The sequence below is a fragment of the Physeter macrocephalus genome, chromosome 19 (assembly GCF_002837175.3).
Source record: "Physeter macrocephalus isolate SW-GA chromosome 19, ASM283717v5, whole genome shotgun sequence".
Taxonomy (NCBI): domain Eukaryota; kingdom Metazoa; phylum Chordata; class Mammalia; order Artiodactyla; family Physeteridae; genus Physeter; species Physeter macrocephalus.
Genome location: NC_041232.1, coordinates 65,585,319 through 65,604,716, shown reverse-complemented (window position 1 = coordinate 65,604,716; position 19,398 = coordinate 65,585,319).

Genomic DNA, 19,398 nt, shown 5'->3' with positions numbered 1-19,398 from the left:
TGAAAATTTTTATCCTATTTCTCCTTACAGAGGAAGTCATATGTAAGAGGCAACATCTTAAACAGACTCCTCCAAAAATCAACATTATCTCTCAATGGAAGAATTGCTTAACAGGTAAAGAGCTCAGAAATGGCTGTTACCTGCTCACAAGGCTACTCGAATTCCCCCCACCTCCCATCTCTCTCACACACACATTGTAACATTAGCAGTGATGTTTATGAAAACAGTGAATACTACAAATGCTTACTTTTTTAACATGATTGATTATTTCTGGTGTACAGAGCAATGATATTCAAAAATATCTATAGCTATCATTTTCTCCTTTAGCTTTATTGAGGTATAGTCGACAACTAAAAATTAAATATATTTAAGGTGTACAACTTGATAGTTGGATATATGTATCCATTGTGTAATCACCACAATCAAGTTGATTTACATATCTATCAGCTCCAATAGTCATCATCTTTTCCCGAGTGTGATGAGAACACTTAAGATGCACCTTCTTAGCAAATTTCAAGTATAAAATACAATATTGTTAACTATAGTCACAGTGTTTTCTTTTAGATCTACAGGACTTATTCATTTTGCATAACTAAAACTTTGTAACTTTTGTATCCCAATTTCCCCCTCCCTTCAGCTCCTGGCATCCACCATTCTACTCTACTTCTGTGAGTTTGACTATTTTAGGTTCCACATATAAGTGAGATCATACTAAATTTGTCTTTCTGTGTCTGACTTATTCCACTTAGAATAATGTCTTCCAAGATCATCCATATCATCAAAAAGACCAGATTTCCTTCTTTTTAAGACTGAATAGTATTCCACTGTGTGTGTGTGTGTGTGTGTGTGTGTGTGTGTGTGTGTGTGTATAGTATTCTACATAGTATACTCTTCTGATAATAGTATTCTAACAAGTGTAAGGTGATATCTCATTTTGATTTTGATTTTTATTTCCCTGATTATTGAAGTTCAGCACCTTTTAATATACCTGTGAGCCATTTGCATGTCTTCTTTTGAGAAATGTCTATTAGCCCCTTTACCCATTTTTTAAATTGAATTATTTGGTTTTTTTGCTGTTGAGTTGCACGAGTTCCTCATGTATTTTGGATATTAACTGCTTACCAGATATATGATTTGCAAATATTTTCTCCCATTCCATAGGTTGTCTTTCCACTCTATTGATGGTTTTCTTTGCTGTGCAGAAGATTTTTAGTTTAATGCAATCCCACTTGTCTACTTTTTGCTTTTGTTGCCTATAGTTTTGGTGTCATATCCCCAAAATAGCATTGCTCAGACCAATGCCAAGCAAGTTAATCTTCTCTTTCACTATCATGCCTCATCCAGTATTTCCCTACATTTCCATTGCATTTCTCAAGTAATTTTCCTGACTCTATTCCATACCATATACTTAAAAATAATGCTATCATTATCAGATATTTCATATAAAATATTGGGGCAAAACAATGTTTAGTTACTCTGAAAGCCAAGCACAAGAATATCTATATGGAATAGCACTAAGTAATTAAAGAATCACAACAAAAATCTAAAAAGTAACCACCTTTTTTTAGGGCTCACACAGATTAAAAAATGAATGAGTACCTTGAGACAAAAGAAAATGGAAATATAAGATACTAAAACTTGTGGGATGCAGCAAAAGCAGTTCTAAGAGGGAAGTTCACAGTGATATATGTCTACATTAAGAAACAATAAAGATAACAAATAAGCAATCTAATTTTTCACTTCAAGGGATGAGAAAAGAGCAAACTAAGCTCAAATTTATTAGAAGAAAGGAAATAAAGAGAAAAGGCAGAAATAACTGAAATAGAGACTAAAAAGACAATAGAAGAGATCAATAAAACTAAGAGCTGTTTTTTTAAAGAGATAAAGTTGACAAGTCTCTAGCTAGGGTCACAAAGGAAAAAAAAAGGAGGACTTAAAATTAGACAAGAAAGAAGAGACATTATAACTGATGCCACAGAAATACAAAGGGTCACAAGAGAATACTGTGACCAATTATATGACAGTAAGTTGGACAAGCTAGAAGAAATGGATAAATTCCTAGGAACATATGACCTACCAAGAGTAAATCATAAAGAAATAGAACATCTGAATTGACCAATTCCTGATAAGAAGATTGAATCAGTAATCAAAAACCACCCAAACAAACAAAATTCCAGGACCAGTTGACTCCAGTGACTAATTCTTTAAATGTCTGATAGAATTCACATCAATCATTCTCAAACTCTCCCAAAAAAATACAAGAGAGAGAAAAATGCTCTAACTCATTTTATGAGACCAGCATTTCCTTGATACCAAAACCAGACAAAGACAGTACAAGAAAATTATATGCCAATATCTCTGATGAATACAGATATAAAAATCCTAAACAAAATACTAGCAAACTGAATTTCAACAATACATTAAGAGGGTCATACACCATGATCAAGTGAGGTTTATTCCAGGGATGCAAGAATGGTTTAGTATCTTCAAATCAATGGGATAACATCACATTAAAAAAGAGCATAAATATAACATGATCATCTCAATAGCTGCAGAAAAACAGACAAAATTTAACATCCATTCTCGATAAAAACTCTCAAAGTGTGTATAAAAGAAACATACCTCAACATAATGAAGGCATATATGACAAGCTCATAGCTAACATAATACTCAGTGATGAAAAACCGAAAGCTTTTTAAGTTCAGGAACAAGACAAGGATGCCCGTTCTCACCACTTTTATTCAATATAGTACAGGAAGACCCAGCCAGAGCACGTAGGCAAGAAATAAAAGGCACCCAAATCAGAAAGGAAGTAAAATTGTCACTATTTGCACATACATGCACTTGTACACTGAAAATTTTAAGACATTGATGAAAGATAATCCATGCTCATGGATTGGAAGAATATTTTTAAAATATCCATACCACCCAAAGCAAGCTACAGATTCAATGCAATCCCTATAAAAATTCTTACAGTATTTTTCACAGAATTATTGCAGTAACTATTTGGCAATATATACAATCTACCAAATCATTGTGTTTTACACCTACAACTAGTAGAATGTTACACCAATTATATCTCAATTTAAAAAAATGAATGAATGGTTGAATGGATTAATGAAGACTAAGCAAATATTTCAATAATTCTGGGTAACTGTATCTTAAAATTTTATCTCACATTTTACTTGATGCTTTAAAGGATGACAGACAATCAAGCAGACTAGGATGAGATAATTGACTCTTGGAGTTAAAAGCAACATACAGAGTGTCTATTCTAAGTTTCTAAACTTTCAAGAAAAAATAAATATCAGAAAAATTGATTTATTTGAAGTATGGAATTCAGCCTTGATAGAACAAGAATTGGCTCTAGTTCTTCTTGTTTCTCATACTATACAACACTGTCTCATAGTGATCTCTAAGGATCATCTCAGAGTACACAAGGGAAGATCTGATTTTTGGTAGTTTCTCCCCACCTCTCTTGAAGAGACCCTTGACAGCATTTATAAGAAGGGAAATTTCCTAGCTCTGTCAAGTCATCTTTCCATTAAATAAGGCCTACTTATTGACACCTCTGAATGATACCACAAAAACTCCCAGTAGAGTTGGGTAATTTCTACTGTTGGATCTGGGGCTCAGGGAGATCAGAAAACTGAGTAGGGTCTGTGTTGATCTCAGAACTGTTATAAACCCTCTTGAACTAAGCATTGTATCCATACATAACTGCATTAAAAAATCAGAAAGTAGAATGTGACACAGGGGGAGACTTCTTTTTTCCTTATAACTTTTTCTAGGGAGGGAAACTTTTTCAGGACCTTCCAGAAAACTTCTTTTTGTGCTACTTGCCATAACTTAGTTGTATGCCCACTAATACTTGTGGTGGGAAGGGCCTTCTCTCCAAGATCACATTGTCAGAGGATGGAACTTCTAGAATGGGAGAGTAAGGACCTCTAGAAATTCCCTCCTTAATGAAGGCAATGAGGCTACTGGCTCTATTATTTGTCATCAAAAACATCCCTAAATGACAGAGGTATAAGATGAGAGGTGGGGCTACTTATGAAGTCTCAAAGTTTGAGTGAGCAGAGCCTGTCAGGGTAGAAAAGGAAGAGGCATGTGGTGTTGGCCTCAGAGTCAAAAATGACTTATTTTCCATTGAAGTTATTTCAACATAGACATGTTTAGAGTTGAAAAGAGATGTATTTTTCTTTACATTAATGTTCAGTCATACCACCTAGAGTGTACAATGAAATGTTAATCTTTTGATCATCTTGAAAGTAGAACAAGATTTTCTACTATTTTTTAAGTGATAAAAGTTTCAATGTGGTGAATGTTAAAGCTCACCACAGTTTTGTTTTGTTTTTTAATAACCCTTCTTTGGCATTTCTTCATATTAAAATAGACTAGCAATCACAAAAATGAAAAGGCAGGGCCCTCTCTTGACCACTGAAAGGCCCAGGTCCTCTGATTGCAGTTGTCTCTTTATTGACAATCTTGGTGTCCCAAGAGAGAGGAATGTGCTACAAATCAGGCAGCTCAAGGCCAAACATTCATGGAGATAGTCTAAGAGATCTCAGTCACACAGCTGGGGAATTGTGTCTTCTTGGAACCCTGATACTCAAGGTGTGTTCTGTGGACCAGCAGTATCAAACAACTCCTGGGGGTTTGTTAGAAATACAGAATTTCAGGCCTCATTGTGAAAGTTTTCTAAATCAGACTCTATATTTTCATAAGATTCACAGGTGATTCAAATGCACATTAAAATTTGAGAAGCACTACCTTAGACAACTTTTAACCCAATGACTTTTTTCCAGAGGAGGAAGCAGTTTTGAAGAGGATAAGTGATTGGACAAGGACTTCGTGGTAGGAAAGTTAAGACGTAATCCCAGTCTGCTCTGATCTCATCAATCTATTGTCGTCTTTGGTTATGAAAGTTCCTAGAATTGCAGGTACAAAGTGGAGAAATGACTAGCCCAGTGACCTGGAAAGGTGATGAATGGTACCATCAGTGAATTTGGATTTAAAATGTCCTTTTTAGGCAATTCACCTCTAAACTCGGCTTCAAATAAATAAGTAAATTCATTTACTTAAATAAATAAACAGTCAGTTGGCTCCATTGTTTCATTCATACATTCTTTACATAAGCATTTTTTTGTCTATTGTTTCAGGAATTAACCAAACTCTTACCAGTACTTCTTAGCAGTATTGGATGGGAATTTTCTTTTAAATGGTACTTCATTACAGGGCTACAAGCTAGAGCTTGAAAAAACTGAGTTTACCATGTAGTAGACCTAATTTTATTCATTAAGCTTAACTCCAACAGAAAATCCAAAATAACAGTGGCTTAAACAAGTAGAAATTTCTTTTCCTCTCATGTAAATGTTGGCAGTCCAGGGCTGAGCAGTGGAGACAGGATGCCTTCTCATTACCCCACCATACTTACCAACGTGGTCTCCACATAAAATATAGTAAGAAGGAAGAAGTGGAATTATCTTCTTCCTTAAAGGAGTCCTCCCAGAAGTGCATTCACACCTGCCACTTAATTTCACTGACCACAACTTAGTTACCTGGCTGACACCCAGCTCCCAAGGGAGCTTGGTAATCTAGGCTTTATTCCAAGTTGCCGTATGCCTACTATGACATGAGGTTTTTCTTTCTAACAAGATATGATATTATGTGATAGTTCTTGATGAGCGTTGTTGATCAATAATGTGACTTCCTTCTTTTTTTAACTGTTCATGCAGCCTCTATACTAACAACAAGAAGACATGAGAAGGAAGTCCATGAACTTCTGCCACTGTGAACCCTAGAGCTCTCCTTCATACAGAACTAACTCCCAGAAAAGATTCCCTCCTATGACTCCTCTTTTTGGATTTCCTTGCAATGCCTCTTTGTCTTAAATCTGTGTCCTTCCATTTGTACCTAGAACTGATTAAGGCCGATTGTCAATTCACCAACACTTCCCAGATGTGTGTTAATACTTTATGGTCTGAGATCACAGTGTAGCTTTTCATACTCAGAAGTCTAGCTCTTTTAATAAAAAATCCCGTCTCCATATCTGTTGTATTTATAGCACATTTAAGGAACCCGTTTTGATGCACTGAAGCTGAGCACTGATACCTTTGTTCCTTTCTCAGACATCCTTGTTCTAAAGCCATGAGAGGGCTCCAGAACTGCAAGTGCACTAAAAGGGGTGATGACGGAAAACATTGGTTAAGATTTTAACATACTATTTTCTCTCACAACAGAATAGGGAGTCTAGAGTTTCTTAAAGTTAACAGAGAACTTTGCGAGAAAAGATTAGAACACACTGTGTTTAAATCCTAGCTCACCATTCCTTTCCCATGCAATACTAGCATAATTACGCCAATAGAGGATGAATAACACCTTCTTTTGGTCTGTGTTTTGTAGATTTTGGATCCTCCCCTTCAAAAAAAGGCGGGGGGGTAATAGGTTTTTACCTTGGGTACAGGCTGCAGTAAATTTCTTTTTTTCATTTGCCTCAGAGAAACTAACAACACTTTCTGGTGTAGTTTTCCAATATTCTCACACAAGCTGTGGGGAATCACCTCTATTAGTACACCTCTATTAGCCCCGTGTCCCCAATAAGGAAATAAGTATTTTTGGCTGGGAGGGGGGAAGAGTGGGAAAGATGGGGAGGGCTTAGGACCATTCCAATTAAAGATGTATACCTTCACTGGAAAGCTGGAAGCAGAGTAGGTAACATCTTGACATTGTTTCATATTCCTTCTGATACAAAGTAGGGGAATCTGGAACCATTTGGACAAGTTTTTACCTTAGTTTCCTGTGATTTACACTCACTTCAGTTCAAAGAATTGAAATAAAACCTCACCCAGGAAAGGAAGCTTCCCTAATTTTGGCAGATCTGAAAACAGATAGCTACTAAACATTTAGATCAGGGAATTGGCATGATCAGAACAGTATTTTATGAAGATTCATTTCTCCTAGGTAAGAAGAAGCCAAAAGTGTTAATATTCCTATTGCAACATGAGATTTTAAACTGTATCTGTGTAAGTCATCTTTCATGGGTACTACAACTCAAATGCATTTAAAACACATCTTTCAAGCATTTATTGAGGTAATTTAAAGGATCCATCTCATGGGTGGAATTTCTCATTTCTTTAATGACATTGGTCTACCTAATGGATTCTGGAGTATACCTGAGTAGATAACTTCTGATCCTACATTTTCAGTTGCCTACTGTTGCTCTTGGCATCTTACCCTTGTCACGTATGAAACTAACCGTGTCATTTCTCATGGAGAGCAGCCTCTTGCCCTCTCAATGTCTGAGGTTCTTAGATAGCTCTATTCAAAGTCATCTTTGGCTCTGCTTTCTGTTTTCTAGCTGCCCATGTCCAACAAGTCCATCTTGATTCCAAGATGTGAAAGACATCTACCCCTGCCTCTCCAGTCACTGTCCTAACTCAGTCTTTGGTGATGTCAAATCTGCTGCCACCTCTTTCCCTTTATAACTGATTGTGTTCATCACTGATAGACCTTCTTGTACAGCCTTGAAAATGTCATTCTTCTTTCAAAGCTTTTCACTGGTTCCATGTTCCTTACAAAGTCTGTAAGAAAGAGATTGCTAGATCTATGTATCTGGATATGTATGTGTGTTTTAACAGTAAATTTTTTAATAAAAGTAAAGTTACACATAAAATAGATTATAAAAGTATCAGAGGGCTCCTAATGAAGCCAAGAGGAAAAACATAACAAGCACTTCCCAATTGGACTTCCACTGGGGGCCTCCACCCCCCCACAAATGCTTTAGGGAAAACCTGAGTCATGTCTAAGAACCATATTTTGAAAAACACTTTTTTTTTTTAATTTTATGATTTTCTTCTGCTTTCACATTCTATGATTAACACATATAATCTCTAATATACAAGAATCTTTGTAATTCCTACACTTACAATGCATATAATATACTTAAATACCATGTCCATGGTGCTGAACCTTCTAAGGTGATGTAATCTCTCTTCACTGAACTCTGCAGACTAGAATTTATTAATCTCATGACAGTTTTCACCTTCTATCTCGGGACAAACTGAAAAGTTTTTTGAAGCCAGGAACTCTACTAATTTATCTGGTAGAAAAGGACCTTCAAACTAGTAAGTGATTTATTTAACTGAACTGGATAGAAGATAACCTTTGGGCGTATCCCATAATGCATCAGAGATCAAGGAGGGCTCACCTTTCTCCACAATTTGGAAAACATTTAAATTAAATGACTGTAAGGTGACTCCAGCAGAAGCAGATGGGCCCCTAAATAAAAATGAGCCTCCCTTTGACCAAAATCATAATGATGCAAAGTGAGAGTCCACAAAACCACCTTCACTTCTGACACCAATTACAAGCTCAGGGGTCCCCAAGACCACATTGGGATTCAACAATTTGCCACAAAGACTCATAAATTCACTGAAAGATTTATACTTGTGGTTACGGTTTATTACAATGTAAGGGTACAGATTACATCAGCCAGAGGAAAAGACACATGGAGCAAAGTCCAGGAAAGTTCCAAGCACAAAGCTACCAATTGTCATCTTCCAGTGGAGTCATGGACAGCACTACTTTTTCCAGCAATTATGAGTGACAATATTCCTGGAGTATTACCAGTCAGAGAAGGTCACCTGAGCCTCAGTATCCAGAGTTATTATTGGGACTCCATCACATAGGCATAGTTGACTGCCCAAGCACCTGATCTCAGTTTCTAGCCCCTCTGGAAGTCAAGCTAATATTGTATGACCCAAAGTACACACTCTAAATCACACTGTTAGACTCTAAGATGAGACTCGTCCCCAACTTATATCACACTTTTAGATTATCTAGTGTGACCCAAGGCCTTCAGACAAACAAAGACTTTCCAAAGGTTTAGAGATTATCTCCCAGAAGCCCAAGGCAAAGGTCTGGGTGAGGTTAAATTCTTTACTACACAAATGGTAACTGCGTAACTGGAAAATATAAAGGGAAAAATTCTTCACAGAAGCAAGGACTTTCACAACTCAGATTCAACTATTTAGAATGGAAGGGGAACCATGTGAGTGTGAGCGTCCTGAGCTGCACCTTCTGGTTAGAACATGCAAATGTGAAGTAACGCACCATCTCCTCCAAAGAGGTCATTTGGTTTCTTCCTTAGTGAATCTAAAACGTTCTCTCTGGTTTCTTCTTTTTTTAAAATAAACTTACTTACTTACTTACTTATTTATTTATGGCTGTGTTGTGTCTTCATTTGTGCGGGGGGGGGGCTTTCTCTAGTTGCAGTGAGTGGGAGTTACTCTTCATTGAGGTGTGCGGGCTTCTCATTGCTGTGGCTTCTCTTGTTGCGGAGCTGGGGCTCTAGGTGAGCGGGCTTCAGTAGTTGTAGCTCACGGGCTCTAGAGCACAGGCTCAGTAGTTGTGGCACACGGGCTTAGTTGCTCTGCGGCATGTGGGATCTTCCCAGACCACACTCTGTCCCCTGCATTGGCAGGCGGATTCTTAACAACTGCGCCACCAGGGAAGTCCCTCTTTCTGGTTTCAATCCCAAGGATGTTTGGAAGACAAAAGATTAGAGAGAACTTGGAATAGCTGATTCCAACCCAAATATGACTGTTTGGCTGCACCCTACAGGCCTATAAGCCTTGTAGTTGCCCAGCCTTGAGACCAAAGAAGGAGCCCAGAGACAGTGATGGGGACATCAATGGCTTATTGGACAGGGGATCTAACACACAGGGTGCTGGAGCAACACCCCACCATGTGAGGCAGACAGCAGGCGGGACATACCAGCAGTCTTCGCTACTCAGGGGAGAAGGAGGCTACCATTTATAGGGGGAATTATGTCAGGTGGGCTCATTGGTTACCTGGGGCTAATTAAGCCTTATAATTAAGAGAATTGGATAGTCATGTGAGTGAAGCAGGGCCTGGTCAAGGACGGCATGTACAGAGAGCAAGAGAACAGCCATCTTGAATGGCCTGACCATACAATGACACTCACAGAATAATTCTTCCGTTCACAGCTAAAGAAGTATTTAAGACACGCTGCCTTGGCAGAAGTGTCATACTCAAACACCAAAATAGTAAAGACATCAGGAGGTTTTGCAGGAAACAAATTTCCTCCTCTGGGTTACAACTCCAAGAGGCTCCCACTCCTCCCTTTGGCTACTCACTGCACTACTGGGATGGGGGAAGGAGAGATAGGGTACTACCTTATGAGGAGAAGTAGTAAGCCCTATCAGTCACCCCAAATCACACAGCTACAGCTTATTCAACCACCACCCTTAGGGGATTCAATTTCCCCACCTACATCAGTGCTCCCCTTCCTCACCGGAGGCTCTCCCAATGCTTGAGTACTACTCCTCTTTTTAACAGGTGTTTTACCCCACAAATTCTTATAAAGACCCAATTTCTCAAAGAAATAGATATGATATTATTTTCAGATTCAATAATGACAATACATTGAATTCAAACATTAGAGTTTTAAAAGCACAACTAGAGATTCTGGCGCAGTGACTTTAGTGCAGTAGAGCATAGTTTAGAGCATAGTTCTTTTTACAAAAGCCCTCCAAGCCATCTGATTGAGGCTTCTGGTTTACAACCTTAATTTATACTGCACGCTAAAAAATGAGTCAGGGTTAAGAGCTCTGCGAGATGAGAATATTTCCTCAGTTCTGCTTAGGCAACTTCACTTGAAATACTTGACCAAGATGTCTAGAGCTCTCCTCTGACAAGAGTAACTGCAGTTATACTATCTCACTGATTTTACACATACGAATAGCCAGTCATCTAGAGACCTTTTAAACAAAACAGAAGAGACACCACCAGGATCAAGAGGTGGCCAGCATGGGGAGGAGCATCTGAGACACTCATATGCCATTTGGAGGAGTATACATTGTTACAGCCACTTTAGAAAACTGGCAGGTTCTACATGCCTGCCCCATGATTCACACTACTAACATATAGCAAAAGGAACGTAAATATATGTTCATCAAAATGTATGCATAAGGATGATCAGAGCAACATGCTTCATAGCAGCTCCAAGTTGGAATCAGCAGAATTGATAAATTGTGAGGTAGTCATACGATGTGTGACAAGACAGCAGTGAAGTAAGCCAAATACTGCTACATGTGACAACACAGATGAATGTGATTATGAACCAAAGAGGCCAGACACCAGAGTAAACAAACTATATGATTCCGTTTATAACAAGCTCAAAAGCAGACAAGACGAATCTATGATGATAGAATGAGAATAGTGGTTACTTTGTTGGGGAGGCCTGAAGTGCTGGTCATGCTCTATTTCTTCATTCTTATTGTGGTTTCATGAGTGATTCACTGTGTAAAAGTTCACACTGCACAGGTGTGGTCTGTACCTTTTTCTGGTTGTATTTTATGTTTATCATTTTATTCAGTTATTTCTTAAAAAGAGGAAGAGAAGCACTAGTGAAAACTTCTGTACCTATTCAAGTGGGGTCATTCATGAGTGGCTACCCAATAATACCTGGGAACTGTGCAGAACCAAATAGACCATAGGCAGTAGCTGACGGAAAACTTCCCATCTGGGATTTTCCCCAAGTTCCCAGCAAACCCTAGATCCTCAGTCTTCCCCATTCACATGTCTGCTCCTTGACCCCCCATTGCTCTAGAAAACAGGAGGGCCTCCTGAACTCAGCCCTCCTGAACCCTCTGGACACTCAGATCTCTTTGGAATGCCCCTAACACACTACTCCTCACCCAACTTTAACCTGCCAGCAATCTGGGGACAGAAATTTGTTCTCCTGTATGCACTCCCCTTTTTTGATCCCTCTAGTCTAGAAAAAAGTGAGGGTCAGGTCATAACTTCCTATCCTGAGTGATGAGGGTAAACAGTTGGTTGAATGGGACCAAGGGTCATCCTTAATGGACATAGGGACCCTTCACCCTCTGCTGCAGTAATGGAACACATGCTCCAGACACTGAACCGATGCACCCCTACCCAATGCACCAGCCTCTCCCAAATAAATGTATAAATGTATCTCAGCCTTTGCAGGTATCTCTAGTGACAGGAAACATCACTTTATGGAAAGGGTTTAAGTTATGCCCTGACAAGTGCCAATATGGATAGATACAACAATACCCAACACTAATATAGTGCTGCCTATATGCCAGGAAATGTTGAGACAGGCAGGCAAGCAGACAGGCTTGCTTAATACTCCTGATGAATCCCACGAGGTAGGTATTATTATTATCACCATCATAATCTTTTGCATATGCAGAAACTGCAAGGAGAGGTCACAAACCTGGCCACAGAGAGCAAGTGAAAGGAATTAACACCACAGGGCAGTCTAACTTCAGATTCTGTATTTTTAACTGCTACATCACACAGTCTCCAAAAGGGGAGAGGAGCAGTGTACACCTTTGATTCTTCTCACTTTGGCACTTGCTGCTGCCCAGGCAGCCCTCAGAGATGTGCCCCCCCACTTACCCACTCACCACCAGTCCAGCCCTGAAGGACCCTCCTGACTTGGGGCCCATAGCTTTCCAAAGCAGGAGGGATGCTCTCCATCTCTATGCTCAGCTAGGGACCAAATGTGTTTGCATCTCAAGATTAATACTCATTTCCAGGACACTTTACACAGATATTTTTCTCAAAACACAGCCAAAGCTGGACATTGGGGCTTAACTCTACGTGTACCTCTTACCCTTGTTGGGGAGGAAGAAATTCTCTACCCTTCTACGTTCTTCTGGCTGGTCTGAGAACTAAATTGACATCCAAAAGATTAACAGGAAAAAAAAATCACATCAAAGTTTAATAACATGTATACATGGGAAAGACCCAGGAAAACTGAGTAACTTGCCAAAAGGGCTGAAACTGTCACCTTAAATAGCATCTTCAGCTAAAGATAAAAGAGGATGTTGCCAGGAGTGGTTTGGGACTCCAAAGGGGTGGAAGGAAATTCACATGGAGATGGAAAAGCAGAGGATTGGTAAATAAAAGTTTGCTGGACAAGACAGAGACAATGGAACGCAGAGAGGAATTCTAACAAACGGACTTTGCTAGGTTCCTAGGTCTACACGCCTAGTTCTTACTATGGTGATAGTTCCCTTCCTGGAACAGGTTCTCTGTCTACATTCTTCAGGCAGTTAGGGGGAAGGTCAAAGTTTCTACCTGAGTCTTTCGGGCCTTGATTGCTTTCAGCTCAAAATAACCGACATGCCAAAGAAACATTTTGGGGGTGGCAAATTTTGCTCCCCTACACACTATACCCATAACCAAAATTCTGCTGTTGAAACCATCTAGAATTTCCCTTTCCCAACATTAAGTTTCTCTCCAGGACCACTGTTCCCAGCATGGTACTGTTGTGCCAATCAAACATAATAATTTTGAACATCATCAAAAGGAGACTTTAGACCAAGTCCCTTTTCTCTCAGAAGCCTCTCCTGGGATGCCTGGTTAAATTTGTGACTCCAAATAGAAATGGAGAGAAGGGCACTTACATAGGCAGCAATGTCTACATTTTTAGATGTCAATGGAACTGGCGATAGGAAGCTGCCTGCCTGCACTGTCCAAACCCCTGACCCATGCCCAGATTAGTGCTTCCAGAGGAGTCACCATGCCCCCAAGCTGTGATGTACTTTGCTGAGCACCAAAGCTGTGAGATAGATAAATCCTTGAAGGCAAAACCACCAACTAGTGAGTACTAGATAAATCCTTGAAGGCAAAACCACCAACTAGTGAATACATATGAAGTCAGTCCACAATGATTTCCTGAGCACCATGTGATGGATGCTCTTTAGAAAACTTACGGAATAAAAACAGAGAACGTGTAATTTTACTAAATGGCATACTGTATGTTATGATTTAATGGCCGGAATTACTTTATTGGGGGAACACTGTCTCCCCCTCTCCTTGTATTTCTGGATATAGTGACCTCCTTTAGAGGAACACTTCTGGCCTCTCAGTGATTCTTTATGGTGTGACTAAGCTCATTTTATTGCAGAACTGTCAGGACTCAGCTAAACCTCCGCTATCTTTTACTGAAATCTGCCTTCTCTTTGGGGATCTTGGTCTACATTGGGCTGCAGTAAGCTTAGCACTAAAGATTCAGTTCCTGGAGCCAGGTCAGCAATTTTCCAACGTTTCCTAAGACCAGATACGTATGTTTCCTTCTGGGATACAGTATAAGCCAGCCCTCTGTCATCTGGGTGAGGCACATGTCCCAAAGAGATTTACCTCAATTAAAGATAAAATATGACTCCTGGGTATAAATCCAAAAAACAAAAGCCAAAGTACTAATTTGAAAAGGTACGTGCACCCCAATGTTCATAACAGCATTCCTTAAAATTGTCAAGATATGAAAGCAATTTGTGTCCATCAACAGATGAATAAAGAAGATGTGGTGTGTGTACATACACACACACACACACACACACACACACACACACACAATGAAACACTACCCAGCCATGAAAAAGAGTGAAGTTTTGCCATTTGCAACAACATGGATGGACTTGAAAGGTTTAAGTGAAATAAATCAGACAGAAAGACAAATACTGTATGTTACCACATGTATGTGGAATCTAAAAAATACAACTAGTGACTATAACAACAACAACAAAAAAACAGACTCACAGATATAGAGGACAAACTCGTGGTTCCCAGCAAGGAGAGGGAAGAAGGGAGGAACAAGGTAGCAGCAGGGGATTAATCGGTACAAACTATTACGTATAAAATAAGCTACAAGGATATGTTGTACACACACATGGGATACAGCCAATATTTTATCATAACTATAAGTGGAGTATAATCTTTAAAAATTGTGACTCACCATATTGTACAGTATTATATGTTACAGGTGTACATCAACTATTCTTCAAATAAAAAAGATAAAATGTATCTCCTGACTCCTTTCTTAGTTAGTTCTGAACCCGAATGGGAGAAAGTAAGATTGTTACTCTGAGAACCCTTTCAAGCTCCAGTGCTACTCCACTACCATAAAAGCTTCACCAGGTACGAGGACAGGAGATTTTTCTCTAGCAATTTTACTAGCATTGGATCAACTGTCCCTGAATCTCCTCCTGCTATTATTTCTCCTCCTGGTTTTTGCTGCTGATGCTTTGTTGCATTATTTTGCCTCTCCGAGTTCCCTCTGGTTCCACTCAAAAGACCATAGCTCGGGCTTCCCTGGTGGCGCAGTGGTTGAGAGTCCGCCTGCCGATGCAGGGGACGCGGGTTCGTGCCCCGGTCCGGGAGGATCCCACATGCCGCGGAGCGGCTGGGCCCGTGAGCCGTGGCCGCCGAGCCTGCGCGTCCGGAGCCTGTGCTCCGCAACGGGAGAGGCCACAGCAGCAGTGAGAGGCGCGCGTACCGCAAAAAAAAAAAAAAAAAGACCATAGCTCCTTCAATTAGCAGTGCTCAAACATGGGCTGCCTCTCCAAGGCCGTCATTTAAATGAAATCTTTCCCAAATAGCTCTTCATTTTGACTGGAACAGGAAAATAAACACCAACAGATTATCACAGCTGTACCTGGCACAACCCTCTGAAGGGGATCCAGGATTGCTTTCATTTTTCCAGATTCCCAAAGATATTTGTCTTCTGCTTTCTATTGCCCCAGCCTGGCTTTCATCAGGTAGCTTACTTAGGGATGAGCCAACAATACATCCCCTTCTCATCCCTCCATCACTGAGGAGGCATTAAAAATTCAGCTGCCTCTTCTTAGTGAACAATTATCTCACTCATTGGCTTGATTCACTGATCTCTTAATGACAGCTTTCCTGCTGTTTCCTTTGAATGTTTAAAATATGAAACAATCCTGTCTTGTCAAGCTGAAAACTGTGGCTGAGTTTTCTGTCGCTGTTTCCAATAAATAATTTCAAGGGGTTTCAAATTATCCATCATCTGACAGCTCTCGGGAAGATCCTCTCATCTCCTTCAGGCATCAAAAGCCATTTCTAACCACCGTGCTGTCCCACTGATTACCCTCAATGATTTTCAAAATCGGTTCCATTCTTCTCAAAGAACCTCCCTCCCCATCAATATTAAAGGGTGCTTTGAATGCACCCATACCCAGGAGGAAGGACTGTATGTGACCGTCCTCCCCTGGCCAGGATGAATTAGTAAACAGACTATAAAGATTAGAATGGTATACTGATCATATTTATTCAGCACTTAATGAGAAGATGCACACAGTAGAAAGAGAAGATCTAGGATGGGGAGACCAGTGTAATTTCTGATGGGAGGCGGCAGCAGTACTATCTTCAGAAAAGGAAGTAACGGAAAGACATTCTGACTGGAAAGAAGTCAGAGGTTTGTGCTCTAACCTGTCACCGTATCTTTCTCGCTCCTTTCTTTCCCAGGGAAGGATAGAAAGGACAACTCACGGAAGGGAGTTAGAAAGGAATGCAGTCTGCAGTGCATTCATAGCCAGTGGAGAAAGAATGCAACAGCAGATAGAACCCTTTCCCTGCCACAGAGTCTAAAAGACTCAAGAAATGAGCTTTACTCATGGGAGTTACAGAACTGGAAAATGCAGTCTTTCATTGTCTTCATGACCAGAGGACCTCAACCAAAAGCCCAGAAGCTAAAAGCTGAAAAGGGGTGGAGGAAGATAGCTGAGGACAACCTCTAACCCCAGGAATTAGTTCTGACTCCAGAATAAGGATTCTGAATGTTTTAAAAAACAGTTTATTATCAAGTTGAAAAGTAAGATCAAGGTTGGATTAAACTTTCATGGTTCAAATTAGCAAGAAAAGAGAGTACCTCTGTGTATATTTCTTTGAAACTAGTGCTCTTACTGATATTGAAAGTTTTATTTTTTTAAATATTTCTGTGCTTAACTTTATTTAAAAGTTGTGTTTTTTTTTTAAAGGAAAGCCATGCTTTTAGACAAACAAATCAACCTATGAGCTAAGCTCTGGGGTTCTAAGTAAAAATAAAAAGTGTTTCCTGGACCCTAAATGCTTACAAGCTAATTGCAGGATTAGTTATATCACCTGCCCTACTGAATGCAGTAGTAGGGAAACTAATGAATTCTTTCACTTTGCATATTACCACCACCTCTAAAAGAGAATTAAAAATAAGAGGGCCCTCTTCTAGTATTCTTCATCTCACCATCCACCTAGTTACTACACAAGCCAGAGCCCTAACGATCATCAACTCCTCACCCCCTAGATCTAATCTCTCACCGTGTCTGTGGATGTGACCTCCTCACAGTATTTTTAAGCCCGTCTGTCTGTCTGGAGTAGCCACCATCACCACCACCACCCCAGCTCTCTAATCTGGATCATTGTCTGGGTGACTAGAATAGCTTCAAACTGCTCTGCCCACAAGCACTCTGGCACCCCTCTAATCTGCCCTACAGACTGGAGCCAGAGCAATCTGTCCAAAATACCAATCTGATGATGTCACCCTTCCTCAAGTCTCACCATAGGTGGAGAATCTCCCCTCCCCTTCATCACGCAAGCCCTTGAAGGGCCATGCTCCCTGCCACAGGACTTTAAAATAAAGATGCCAGTCCTTCCTTCAGAGGCTAATCAAATATTACATTCCTTTTTTATTTTTTTTAACCTCTGCCTCACAATGGGTAAAGTTTTACATTCATTTATGTGATTGTTTAACAGCTTTCTCTCTGACCAGACTAGCATAGTGCTTGATGTATAGTAAGCATTAAGATAATTGTTGGATGGATTAGTAAGTCAATAAGAAATTAAGATGGGATTGCAAAAGGAGATTCACAAATAGAAGTGGTCAAGACAGATTTACAGAAACAGCCTTTTGATTTGGGTCTTCAGAGGAGAACAGCAGTCTATTAGGAGAAGAAATAATGTAGATTACTTGGGATTGAAGGAGTGGATGTGGCTGTATTGTGGTGGTAAAGAGGACAGGGCTCTAGTAAGTTACCCAGTCCCATTCAGACTTAGCAGCTTTGGTCTTTGAAAAACCTACTTAACCTTTCTGTTCTAGTTTACTCATTTTGAAGAGGTGGATGACAAGAGTTCCTACCTCATGGTATGGAATGAGGTGTGGTATGTTAATACCTGGCACTATAAGTGCCATATAGTAAATGCTCTTTAAATGATAGCTCATGTTATTATTTTTATACTTATCCACAGGTCATTAAAATTAAAGTTTAAGTCAACAAGTATACATATATCAAGATGCTATGTGCTGGTACTGAGCCAGGCAATGGAATGGTGATGAAAGATAAATTTACAGAAATACCCTTCAAGGCGCTCACTCATCTTCTTTTGAAGGCGCTCACTGTTTGGTGGAAACTAAGGGGGGAAACAGGACAAACACTGAAGGACAAGCTTCTTAATGGACCAATAAAACGACAACAACAAATACCCCACCAGGTACTAACTAGTACCTACATCCCAGCTTAACCACGGACAGTATTTCTGTAAAGCCTCCGACATGACCCCACTTTTTCCAACTCGCATGCAATTTGGGGAGCAAATCTGGTCCTTTGGGTACTGTCATCCTTGTGGAGAGAGTGCTTGTGTTCAGAGTCTAGTCATTGCCCCAGGCCAGGTATGTCTTCCTACCATTTAACAGGTCAGTATCATTTCATGTTTTATGTTCTATTTGGTAATACAGATGGAGATATTAAAGTTCCAAAGCTTAAGTCAATTTGTCCAAGGACACAAAGCCACTCAAGATTTGAATAAAGACTGTATAACTTGAGGCTGCCGGACAGTGTTCAGTGCACCCTGGGTAACTTTCTTTACACAGAGGTCATGGGAACCTTAAAAGGACAATTACCTAAGGATGATCTAAGCAGGGATAGAGAGATGGAATTCTGGCATGTTTTCTGAAATATTTATAAGCTTCGAAATGAAGAGGTTTACTAACATGGATAAGTGGATGATGTCAATGTCTTTAAGTAGCTGTTATCTGTGAGAATCTACAGAATACATTTAGTCACAGAATTTGGCAATTAAAAGGACCTTGGTGGTCATGTGGTTTTACCCCCCATACCACAAAGAAGCTTCTTTTTGCAGTAACTGTCAGAGAGTTTAGGAGGATACAGTTTTTCCAAAAACCCTACAGTCTCACAAGGGGAAGGCATCCTAGAAATCATCTAATCCAACCCCGCAATTTACAGGTAAGAAATGTAAAGCCCAAAGTGTCCAGGTGACACATTCAGGGCCATCGACCACTTATCTCCAGAGGTAGACCCAGAAAGCAGACCATTTGGATTCCAACTATACTGCCTCAATTTAAGATCTTAAAAAATAAGGTAAAGGGCTTCCCTGGTGGCGCAGTGGTTGCGCGTCCGCCTGCCGATGCGGAGGAACCGGGTTCGCGCCCCGGTCTGGGAGGATCCCACGTGCCGCGGAGCGGCTGGGCCCGTGAGCCATGGCCGCTGAGCCTGCGCGTCCGGAGCCTGTGCTCCGCAACGGGAGAGGCCACAACAGAGGGAGGCC